This window comes from Macrobrachium rosenbergii, chromosome 20, assembly GCF_040412425.1.
Source record: "Macrobrachium rosenbergii isolate ZJJX-2024 chromosome 20, ASM4041242v1, whole genome shotgun sequence".
Taxonomy (NCBI): domain Eukaryota; kingdom Metazoa; phylum Arthropoda; class Malacostraca; order Decapoda; family Palaemonidae; genus Macrobrachium; species Macrobrachium rosenbergii.
The window spans coordinates 30,645,001-30,657,611 of NC_089760.1; the positions used below are offsets into that span (position 1 = coordinate 30,645,001).

General features: G+C 36.8%; 1 protein-coding gene and 1 long non-coding RNA gene across 5 annotated transcripts in view; one reads left to right on the forward strand and one right to left on the reverse strand.

Moving 5' to 3' along the window:
* The window catches only part of LOC136849199 (band 7 protein AGAP004871-like), a 408,970-nt gene that overhangs the window by 57,056 nt on the left and 339,303 nt on the right, over nt 1–12,611 (forward strand). The window lies entirely within an intron of this gene.
* LOC136849200 (uncharacterized) overlaps nt 9,573–12,611 on the reverse strand; it is a 353,201-nt gene continuing 350,162 nt past the window's right edge. Inside the window, exon 4 of the long non-coding RNA XR_010856257.1 lies at nt 9,573–9,610. This is a non-coding gene — a long non-coding RNA (uncharacterized lncRNA). The remainder of the gene's footprint in view (nt 9,611–12,611) is intronic.

Below are 12,611 nucleotides of genomic sequence, written 5' to 3' on the forward strand. Positions count from 1 at the left end.
TATGGTTTTGGTCGAGTTACAGAGTAGAGAGAGAGAGAGAGAGAGAGAGAGAGAGAGAGAGAGAGAGAGAGAGAGAGAGCATGGTTACATAAAAACGAAAAGATTATGCCTGTGCTAGAAGGTATAAGTATGTTGAGGTGTAAGAATTGTTTTTGAATACTGGAGAAATGTTGATTTCTGAGCCTAATGAATAAGTCAGACTTCATTTTGTATCCAAACTGTGTCAACGCTGATATGGAACAAGTCTAAGAGGAATTAGCAAGCAGGGCATGTTGCTCCGAAGTAGAAAGCCCATAAGTAAAGAAGGCTAGGGGCTAGGCTGATAATACAACCAGTAACTAAATATCAATAAACTTAGTAACTGCGAACATTGGCAAACAGTAAATGGCGCGTTAAAGTAGCCTTATGGCCACTTCTATCCAGATTTGCAAGGCTCCAACGTTGAACTTGGAACTCTCTCACGGACATGTGATACACTTCAGGCAACGACTCCACTCTGATAACACGTAATAATTCACATGCCGGGGAGCATTCGCTCGAGAGTCCAAAGTTTGGTCAGTAATCCTCGAGGAACTTCACGTGCTAAGACCAAAGTTTGGTCAATAAGCCTACGACACCGGTTGGGAGACTTGACTACGTATTTCAATGTCAAATGAAAAATCAAACTTCATTCATACCGGTTATTAGGTTACGATAGTTTTTTTTTGTGGGGGGGGGAGTGTTGGTTCTGGTTGTTGTTCAAGCTGCTGTTTTTTCGACCTTTAGAAATAAAATAAGAAAAAATTCACTACGCTTTGATTAAATCATTGACCTATGCGAATTATGGAGGCCTTTGCTTTCACGGCCTCAGAACTGATCTCTAGATAACTATCCATCCTTAGAACTCAATTTGAGAATTTCAAGTGAGCGAACGGGACACATTCCAGCAAAGGTAGACAAGAATAGAAATGATGTGCCACCCCCCAACTCCACCACCACCCCCCCGCCCCTCATATTGACTGACTTTTGAAAACTGGCATCAAAGAGGATAAAGTCACAGACACCTGTATTTGCAAAACAAACAGCCGAAGAAAAAGTTGAGGAAATGTATAAAAAAAAACGTTGGCTTTAGCAGAAACGTTCAAAAGCACAAAAAACGTTGGCTTTAGGAGAAACGTTCAAAAGCACAAAAAAAGTTGGTTTTAGGAGAAACGTTCAAAAGCACAAAAAAAGTTGGCTTTAGGAGAAACGTTCAAGAGCACAGAGTTGAATAATTATTAATGGATGGGTGAAGGACAGGTCTCTAGTTTATAGAAAAGAGAGGCAAAATGCTTCATACAAAGAGAATACAGACATAGAACTCCCAGTCATTGCAGAGATAAACACGAGGTCACTGACCATCAACAGAAGTTTAGAATGAAGTTACTGTACCAGGCCAAAGTTATCGCACATAACCGGACGGGCAAGCATTATCGCACCGAACGGAGGAGAATTATTGTCTTACGCAGCAGGTATTAAAGTTTCCCAAAGATAAAACCTTTATAATCTAGTACGGTGTTTTCCATTAGCAGAGCCTGGTTTGGCCCTATTTATATGCGTAGCTGGAAAATGAGGGCAGAAATAAATTGTGAGATGCGGAAAAGAGCTCCCATTTAAAATCTCTCTCTCTCTCTCTCTCTCTCTCTCTCTCTCTCTCTCTCTCTCTCTCTCTCTCTCTCTCTCTCTCTCCCTATTTATTCACAGATGTGCCTCTCCTGACATGGATGTCCCTGTATTGTTTTCTTTTGTGCGCCTTCCTTACAAAAAAATATATATTTTTGATTCTCTACAGTTTTTTGTTTGTTTCAAGGGTGCTCTTTCTATGGTGCTTCTGTGAAACAAAAAGAAACATTCAACAAAAATCTAAATATGGCTTAACTATTCTATTTCTTTTTTTTTAGATTTCTTTCGTAGAGTCCAAAGCTTAATTCAAATTCGCAGTTTATATATCTGCTTATAAATTGAGAAAAGACCTTAGGAGAGTTGTGTGAGAGAAACAATGAATAAAAATAGTTTTAATTTTGAATGATCAAATTCTCCATCACCAAGCATTAATACAACGTAAGGGACTCATTTTCAATGAATTACTTACAAAGGCTGGAATTTTAGAGTGCCTGTTAATTAACAAACCAAATGCTATTCATTCTGGAGTCTTATATGAAGTAGCTATAACCATATAATGAAAATTTAAATTGCGTTTATAAAAGACAATTAGTACGAATCTGTGCATGATTTGTTTTAATTTCCGAAAGCAAAACCCCTACTTGGCCCCTTCTCAATGAACCCAGTAACTGGTTCTCTTCTGTCGTAATTTATCTTAATTTTAAGCATTTGTCCGTGTATTTTCAGGGTGCAAAGTGTATGGATATATATGGCTGACCAAATCAAGCCGGGCTACTACCCCGCCCCTCTCCCTAGGCTATCCACATCCCATATTAAAAGAGACTTGTTTATTAGTCGAAAGGAAGCATAAGCAAGAATGATCATTCAGTCACTCATTCCGTTGTTCACCGAACTTCACTGAGACTCATTACTGCTAACACTAGACTCCTGTCGCTCCGTGGTCATGGGGGCTTTTGTCAACGACATTCGTTACTGTTTAAAGTTTCGACCTAACCCAACTTTGTTTCACTGATCATGAGTATAGCGGACTTTTTTCCCGTTAATACAAGAATGAAAATTAAAACATCGAAGCACCTGTTGTTATAGATATGCAATACTTAGAGCTTTTGAATTATAGGAAGTCCAAAAGAATTCATAATAGATACAGCACTTCTTCGTACCCTGTTGACCTTTACATCAACGGCGGCTATACCCCCAGAATCTTCTCATCATCCCTAGGATTCCTTTTCCATGCATGTATATCTCCGGAAGGATATTTCAGAGTCAACATCTTATACAAAACCCAGGGCACTTCTCGTATCTATAAACCTTTCCGGTTTATTTATTTGTTATTAGAATTTGATATTTTCATGTTCATTTTAAAAATTCCACTTACATTACATATCTTAACACGGTTATTTTCATTAAGTCGTCATGATATGGTGTGACAAGAAGACGTTTCGGGAAAATGTCATTAAACAGTATATAAAAAAAACGACTCCTTTACCATAAAGGACACATTCCAAAAAGTTATAAAAAAATGTAGAGGACTGGTAAATATTAAGAATTACCAAGTCAGATCCAACTGGGAGTACAACCATTTGCCAAGATTATGGAAAAATGTCCTTAGCTGAGAATTGGCTCAACACAGATTGTCAATGGTTGGCCAGCCCCTGCCATTTTATGACAACTGCATTGCCTGTTGACCATGCGGCACTTGCTGGTCTAATCCCCTAGTCTTGTGGACTTAAGAATAGGTTGCCTCTCTTAGTGCCTGGATAAGGAAAGCAATTATCCTTTACCCAGAGGTCCTGAAAATGGCATTGTCTTTAAGCCAAGTTGTATTTTGAAGATCGTAGGAGAAGCTGGTCTTCTTCACGAGATGTACTTTTTTTAAATTTTAAGTTTTTCAAGATTTTTACTAAAACTCGAAGGCTCGAAGGGGCGTGCTTATTTAGGCACGTATGGATTGTATATACGACATCAGGGGGAGGAAAATGTCTATAAGGATATTTCCCGTCAGAATCAATTAATCATTCGAACAAAAAATAAACAAGATGGTCACTAATTCACTGCCCTGATCACGGTTCACTCTCTTAAGTCTTTGCGGTTACAAACGGTTTCCATCTGACATATTTCGCCACCTCTTAGGGATGCCACCTCATAAGCTTAATGAAGATCTTTCGCTCTGTAGGTCCCCGAGGATGTAGACGGTTTCTGCCTGACATATTTCGCTCTTTGAAAATATTCCTATCCTTCAACCTTATTTTGTTGAAAGGCCTCCAACCTTCGCCTGGGCCCGTCTTCAAAGACGTTCGTCAAGACAAATCTCCAACCATAAAAGTTCTCCAACTTAGACCACCGAGTTCTCCTTCTTATATCAATGCCTTGATAAAGTTCTTTCCCAACACCTACCCCCCAACCCGGCCCAGCTATCCTCCGACACCCCATCAACTCCCCATCGTATATTTTTGCCCTCCAAGTCGTTCCTGATCGAGGAAATAGTATTTCCTTAAAAGATCAAACGCCTCATTTTTCAACCTGGGAACTTTTTTTTTTTAATGTTCGGCCCTAAGCCCTCATCACGGCATTCCTGTTTACTGTTGCTCTTGAAGATTGTTTAACCTATTCGAGAAACCGATCGTTGTCTTGAGTTTTGAAACATGACCTAATTGCCTTAATTTATCAGTTCCAATGAAACAGATACATGTTCTCATTATAATTTTGGTTAATAGACTTATACGCATCTATTTCCATGTGTAATTCTCGTGTGATAGAATTATTGCTCAAAGCTGATAACACTGGCTTTTTAACCGAAAATTACTTTACAAAAAGCATGCTTTTTACTTGATAGATTCTGAATATGAAAAGTATACAAGATATGAGATATTTGTTACGATACATGTGATATGAGAAATGAATCGGGAGATCAGACTCACTTTATGAAAAGGACACCTTTTACTTAACAAATTCGGAATACGAAAAGTAAAAAGATATGCAATATTTGCAACGATATATGTGATGTGAGAAATGAGAAATGAAACAGATTTGAATGATTAAGTGCGCAGCATGAGAAATGAGACAGGAGACATCAACTATTGAGAATGAGGTATGAGAAATAATATATGAGACAAGAGGCACAGCGCTTCATTCAAATTCTCATTGTAAAGAGTGAGGAAGGTTTGAAATGTCAAATTAATATATGTCATATTGAACGTGACGTTTCAGTTTCATCGTATCGTGAATTGGAAAAGCAAGTATAATATGAGTCATGAAATGAGATGACAGATATGAAATACGATATATGATATGATTTGCCAGATAAGATTTAAGGAACACAAGTTACAAAATAAGAGAAAACGAGAGGAGAAATAAAATTAACGAAACATACAATAAGTGATAAGAGAAAAGAAATGCAACTGACGATATTAGTAGAACGATATGTGACAAATACTATCTGACAAACGAAATATACAATAACTGATAAGGGAAAAGAAATACTATTGACGATATCAGAAGAACGATATGTGACACATGACATCTGTGACACGAAAAATAAAATAAGTGATAAGAGAAAAGAAATGCTATTGACGATATTAGTAAAACGATATGTGACACATAATATCTGTGGCACAACAAATACAATAATTGATGAGAGAAAAGAAATACTATGGCGATATTAGAAGAACGATATGTGACACATAATATCTGTGACACTAAATATATACAATAATTGATAAGCGAAAAGAAATACTACTGACGATATTAGAAGAACGATATGTGACACAGCGATACCTGTGACACGGCCGTGCCTTGTCACTTCATTCGCGCCTTCCACCAAAGCATGGCTGACAGGGAATGAAATTTTGGAGAATTTTCCCTCGGGACATATTTCTGTGACACCCCGGTAAGAGAGAGAGGAACGTCACTATGTCTGTCAGGTGTCAAAAAAGAGCAGTTCAGCGCCAGGTCAGCTGTCCGGTACAAATGCCATGAAATTCTGTCCGGATAGGGGAATCACCCATTACCGGACGTGGCAGATGTCCGGATACGGAAACCACCCATTATCGGACGTGACAGATGTCACGTGAGCGGGAAATAGAAAGACGCGTCTTACGTAGGTGTCTTTTATGTCAAAGATTTCTGAAAGATGACAATTAAATCTAACAAAGAATTTGAACTTTTATATTTTTCTTAAACTGTAAAAGGCTGAAAAGATGACGAAGAGACTGGTTACCCTTACTGTTGTTATATGGAGAGTCAGTCAGGCTATGCGTCCTTTTAGAAGCTAAGTCGATAAAATAAGTTTTTGTTGACTGATTTCACCAAAAAGTGACTCGCCTCCAAAAAGATTCGGATTCTGTCGGTCAAGAAACATGGTTGAGGGCAGAAAATTCCATATTCTGGGAGTGAATGACAGAATGACTGATCAAACCAGTTTGCCCTAAAATTCCCAGCGACTAAACAGTTTCCAAAAGAATGCCTAAAGGAGCAATATGTAATCATGAACAATTCCGCGAATTCATGAGAATTGATCTGTGTATGGTATAGCTCTATGGCGATTCTCGGCGACTGCTTGTTTCCATAATTGTATTTGTGTTGATCAAAATCAGTCTTTTTTATTGTTATTTGTATTATACTCTACTTCTCTTTGCTATATTTTTCTTACTTGGACCTGTTCCACGGAATTTAGTGTAACTTGAGCATAAATAATATAACAAAACCTAAGGGGGTAAAGCATGAGTGAATTCCCAAAATATGCCAAAAGGCAATAATTGTTCAAGAAATCTTTGTGAAGATTATGATTCGTTTCGATTTTATAAAGCAACCAGTTATTTTCCGGCGTCGATAACCATTGTTGTTTTGACGTAGTCGTAGTCTAAAGATCGTAGTAAATCAATCAACGTACGTAATTATACAAGAGCTAAAGTGTGAAGACTGCTGAAGAAAGGTTGCATATTCAAACAAAATTATTACGAAAAAAAGGGAGTATAATTGTGCATGCCTTTGCACATAAGTACACTGTACATATTACCGCTCGTACATATGCCTACGGTACAAAGCTGTGTCCCACCGAGAGAAAAGAAATAATCCAAGCATGGTGGACAACATATTGTAATTAACTTCATAAACCCGCATGAAATATAATTGCTTCCACCAATCACCGATGCAGCTGTACAGCAGCAAACTCTCCAACATGCGCTCTCTATTCTAATTGTCGGGCATTTATTGGAATATGTGTGCAGCTGGCCCCAGTTATTTAATAACGGCTGTTCCTTTGCAGCGCCAATATTTTGTGTTGGAGGGAAAAGCGAAAGTCAGAAATTGGCAACTCGACCTCTGATAACCAAGCAGTCCTGAAAATCTACTCTTTCATCTAGAACCAAAAAAAAAAAAAAAAAAAAAAAAATTCTGCCTTGTATATTCGTGCAAAAATTCAACCTTTCCAACTACAAAAATGGGCAAAAAAAAAAAGACCCTCTTCCCTCAGGCTTCATGGTAAATGGATCCCCTAAATAAATGACCCTGTGCCCCAGTATGTCCCAGAAATTTGATTATCCCATCTACTGCATAAAACTTGACCCTTGATTTTACAATGCTTTATCAAGATTAGGCTCTAATTTACAGGCAAAAAGGAAAAACATGAGAAGTAAACATTTACTGAGTGACACTCTACCCTCTTCTAGCCTCGCAGAAGTACTACCTCTCTGTCTAAACCGCTAAACACAAACAAACACACATGTACACGCACAGTTATACAATCGACCCGGTGTCCCAGCAGACCTTCCGGAAAGTCAACTCACATTTACAGAGCCAAAATAAATAAAAATTCTAACAATAGGGCCCTACCTCATCTACGGAAAAAATACACCTACAATTACCCACGTGCTCCACCAAATTTCCCAGAAAATCAACTTTTCCCTGTGGGGGAAAAACAACGGATCCTTGTCCCTGAAAAGCCTACCATGCGAAGGAAAAGGGTAAAATAAATGAATTTACATTCGCCTATTTATATAAGTTTTGCCATTCAATATATAACAAAGTGCCAGGCTATTAAGAAGCGCCGGGAAGAAACATCTAGCAAAAATGTTCATTAAGACCTCAGGTAATTAATTAGTCTTCCATTAGCATGCCTTGAAAAAGGGCCATTAATTATTAGGTTATTTCACTGCTCTTTCCTTCCTCTTTCTCCTATTAAGGCGAGAGGGATATTCCCTACTTCAAAGGGAGAACGACGCAATAGGAAGAAAAAATAAAATGGGAAGTTAGTTAATGAGAAAGGGGAAAATAAAGTCGATTGAAAAGGGGAAAGAGAATGACCGCGTGGGAGAAAATGTCCTTGGGCAAACAAAAGAGGCGAAATGAATGGAGTAATCAATAAAGTCAAGAATAAAGGAGAGAAGTGAAAGGACGAAAGGGTTGATTCATAGGTTCAACTAAAACTGGAACACAGGAGAGAACAAACGGAGTAGAATGACAAGACAGTGTATGAGAGAGAGAGAGAGAGAGAGAGAGAGAGAGAGAGAGAGAGAGAGAGAGAGAGAGAGAGAGAGGAGCAGAATACAGAATTTAGAATAAAGTGAGAGAACGGCAGACAGAGACAGAGAGACAGGGGAAGGAATGAAAACTGAGGGAGAAATAAGATAGAGAATGAGAAGAGAGATAAGGAATCTTTCCCTAATGGCGTGCAAATCATTTTCTTTGTATTTTTCGTGCGCTTCCGTTCACAGCTGTGCCCGTAGTGAGCTGGACTCTGGCGTAAGCGGAGGTAGATGTATTTGGAAGCCCGTAAAGCCTAAAAGGGTATATAAATGGTATCGGTCCAGCTGAGTTTGACTCAGTTCAAGAAGATTTGTGGAATCAAATTCGTTTAGAGTGAATATTTTGAGGATTTTCATATCAATTTCAATTTTTAATATAAAAAATTCGCATAAATTTTCACTCAACAAACGGAAAGGTAATGAACTTAGTAAGATCCTTAAAATAAATTCAATATATATATATATATATATATATATATATATATATATAAATATATATATATATATATATATATATATATATATATATATATATATATATATATATATTAAATATATATATATATACATATATATATATATATATATATATATATATATATATAAAAAATATATATATATATATATATATATATATATATATATATATATATATATATATATATATATATATAAAAATATATATATATTATATATATATATATATATATATATATATATATATATTATATATATATATATATATATATATATATATTTACTTTGAAAGTCTAATGCTACAACTCCAAGGGTCCTAGTAGGAAAAGCGACCCGTTAAGGAAAAAGCACAGAAGTGAAGATTAAACTATAAAATAAATTATAAAAAAAAAAATAAACATTACTTAAAAAGTAAACTTTGAAACGAAACTCATGTGAACCCGCTCAACGAAAAACACATTCTCATCAAGTTTGAACTCTTAAGATTCCAGAGATTCAATTACATGATTAGGATGATCACGCGTGCATATTTAATGAACCTGAAAAATTACTTAACTTTCAACAACAAAATCGATCTTCATACATGAATGTTATTACGCATATTGTATGTCTGTGTATCTAAAATATATGCTTATTTACTCAACTATTCTACACACTAACCTATGTGGTACATAATTATTAGATCAGTTACACTTAAAAATTTACACTTATAAATTCAAGACACACACACACACACACACCGAGTACAATTTTATGAGGGACAAAACTGAGAAATTACTCACTACACAAACTATCTGTATTTTTGTGTAAGTTTTAAATGTAAGCTTTGATTATCATCTAAAACAGCACGTTAGTTCGCGTGAGAGTATACACACACATAGGTCTCATGTAAAGATGATATATAAATAAAAAATCTATTCCTTAGATACTCACCGCTCTTCTTCACGTTAGACTCTCGTTTCCTGAACGTCCTGAAAAAAAGATCAGACAATCACACATTAATATGGAAATTGCTGACAAGTATTAAAAAACATTCCAAGAATTATCTAAAATTGCCATGTCTCGACAATGGAAAACACATTCAAACTAATATGATACAGAAATTACAGAACGATACAGAAATTATAAAACAGTTGGCAGGTTTGATCCTCATTACAGAGAATAGGTTCCTTGTTCTTAAAGGTAATTAGGGAAATTCTTTCAGTTATTGGAAGAGGAAAGCCACTTAAAATTAGGCCGGCCTTATACCAGTTCAAGCTCTGGCCATTAGGCAAGCATCGTAAGAAGTGGAAGGTGCAGGAGGTCTGGCTTGGACCTCCGGACTCTGCCTTAACGGAAAGGGAAGGGGAAATTCAGCGGAAAATTTTAGCATCGTAGCAAAGTCTTGAGCTCCGATGCAAGAGACTAAAAGTTTTCATATGCTTATTTCTGCATTACTGGAATATTTACAAAGTTGTCCTACTTACTCCACTTAAAGGGGAAAGGGCCTTCAGTCTTAAAATACTTCTCCTTCCATTACAACTTCTCTTTTTTTTATTAATTACCCCTCGTTTTATATATTTTCCTCATTTCAAGGAAGGATGACGTTCATTTTTAACGGTTTGCAATACATTTTCGTGTTTTATATTAGTATATTCACCAGATCCCAATAAATTTCCTCAATTTATAGGGAAAGGGACGGTGAAATTTAATGTTTTGCAATAAATCTCCGTGCTTTATTATGGCCTTTTTTTTATTCGTTATGAAACCAGCAGTCTTCGCGCGGATACTTTTACGAGTACTTGCCTCAAAGTTTTGACCGAGGATTACCACAAGGCTGCAGTAGTAGTACAGGAAGCGGATACCGAGTTACGCGAACATCTGGTAATTTTATTACTTGAAAGCTAGGGTAAACAAGGACATTTTTTATCACTCTGTTGTATTAAATAATGAGATTACTTTGAATTTGTTTCTATTTATTTTTGATTGCTTGAAAACTCAAGTAAATTCGAAAAGGAAACTGACAGGTTTTTACCATTGTTTTATCGCTCTGTTGTAAAACATAAAATTTCTGAGATAGTTTTCGATCTATTTATATTTGTTTACCATTACCATTGGGGGTGGGTAGGCTTTCTCCTTTATGTAGATTCCACTCACCGCCTTTTGAAACCATTCGAGTAAACATATGAAGCCTACTCTCCCAACAAAATGATACTGATAAATAAATAAAAATAGATCGAAAGTTATCTCAAGAATTTTATATTGTACATCAGAGTGATAAAACAATGGTGATAAGTCGGTCCGTGTTCTTTTCAATTTACTTGAGTTTTCAAGTAATAGAAAATAAATAAGGCGCTAAGGTTCTGTATAAAATCAACTTGTAGAATTAACGGTAATAAATATCAATTTCTTCGCTTGATGACTGTCTTGTATCTACTTCTGCAAGATTTTGGAATTTCCCTCTCGCTTCCACTCTCCATTTTCCATTTTCTCCCTTCTTTTCAAATGAAGGGTTTATCGCCTCCTACAGTTACATTCCAATAATTTTAGCCTTTGTAGTCTGGTTAAACTAAGATATACTTAGTTTTCAGTAAAAGAAAACTATTGCGACGGATTTGTCTGTCCGTCTGCACTTTATTCTGTCCGCCCTCAGATCTTAAAAACTACTAAGGCTAGAGGGCTACAAATTGGTATGCTGATCATCCACCCTACAATCATCAAACTCACCAAATTGTAGCCCTCTAACCTCAGTAGTTTTTATTTTATTTAAGGTTAAAGTTAGCCATACTCGTATCTCTGGCAACGACATAGGACATGCCACCACCGGGCCGTGGTTAAAGTTTCATGGGCCGCGGCTGATACAGAACTATACCGAGACCACCAAAAGATAGATCTATTTTCGGTGGCCTTGATTATACGCTGTACAGAAAACTCGACTGCGCTGAAGAAACTTCAACGCATTTTTTACTTATTTTAATTTTTCCTTAATTCCAGTATATCTGGGCTAAAGAAGAGAGGAGTACTAATTAGAAGGTTCCTAATCCCAAAATGAAGCCATCGAGTTAACCTATTTTATGGAGAGAAAAATTATTCTTTACTCACTTTAGACGGCTTCCATTAGTAAGTGATTAGATAAGGAAATTGATCTTATTACGTTCAGCGATTTAAAACGAATTAATATTAAGGACTCCATCGCAACCAGCCCTTTAATTACTCTAATTACTAACGTTACTGACAGTGAGCTACATAATTATCATAAGTTGTTACACCACTTTTTCAGATATTTTTTTCAATTGACGATTCTCAGCTCTCGAAGGAAGTATTACGAAATGACTGCTAATAATTCCCGGAGAGAGAGAGAGAGAGAGAGAGAGAGAGAGAGAGAGAGAGAGAGAGAGAGAGAGAGAGTGCCTCTGTATCAGTTCACATCAAATAATATGAGACGCCGGAACGCCGGGAGGTCTCCGTTACGATACATATCTGAGGCGTCTTCATGAACACTCGAGCCGCAGGAGTGATTGAAAAATGAAAAATAAGCTTTGGCATCGGGATGAGGCGGGGTAGGGGATACCACATCGCTCTTAAAAGAAGCAGGGAGGGAAGGGGTGGGGGAGGAATCAGCGTAAATCTCCGACAGTAAATGGCGTGTGAAATTGTAAAGACATCGTTACTCAATACGGAACAAAGATGTCCTGAAAAAAATGGCGGATGTATTCAGCTGCAGGGGCTCTCTCTCTCTCTCTCTCTCTCTCTCACACACACACACACACACACAATTTTAAGGAAGTAGATGTGGGTTTTAAGAGAGAGAGAGAGAGAGAGAGAGAGAGAGAGAGAGAGAGAGAGAGAGAGAGAGAGAGAGAGAGAGCCTTATGTATATGAGTTAGAGTTAACAGCGATCAATAGATTCTAAATGATTTATAAATAAGCCTCATTCTATCCTTTTACCCACACGCACAAACACACACACACATATCATATAGACATACACGC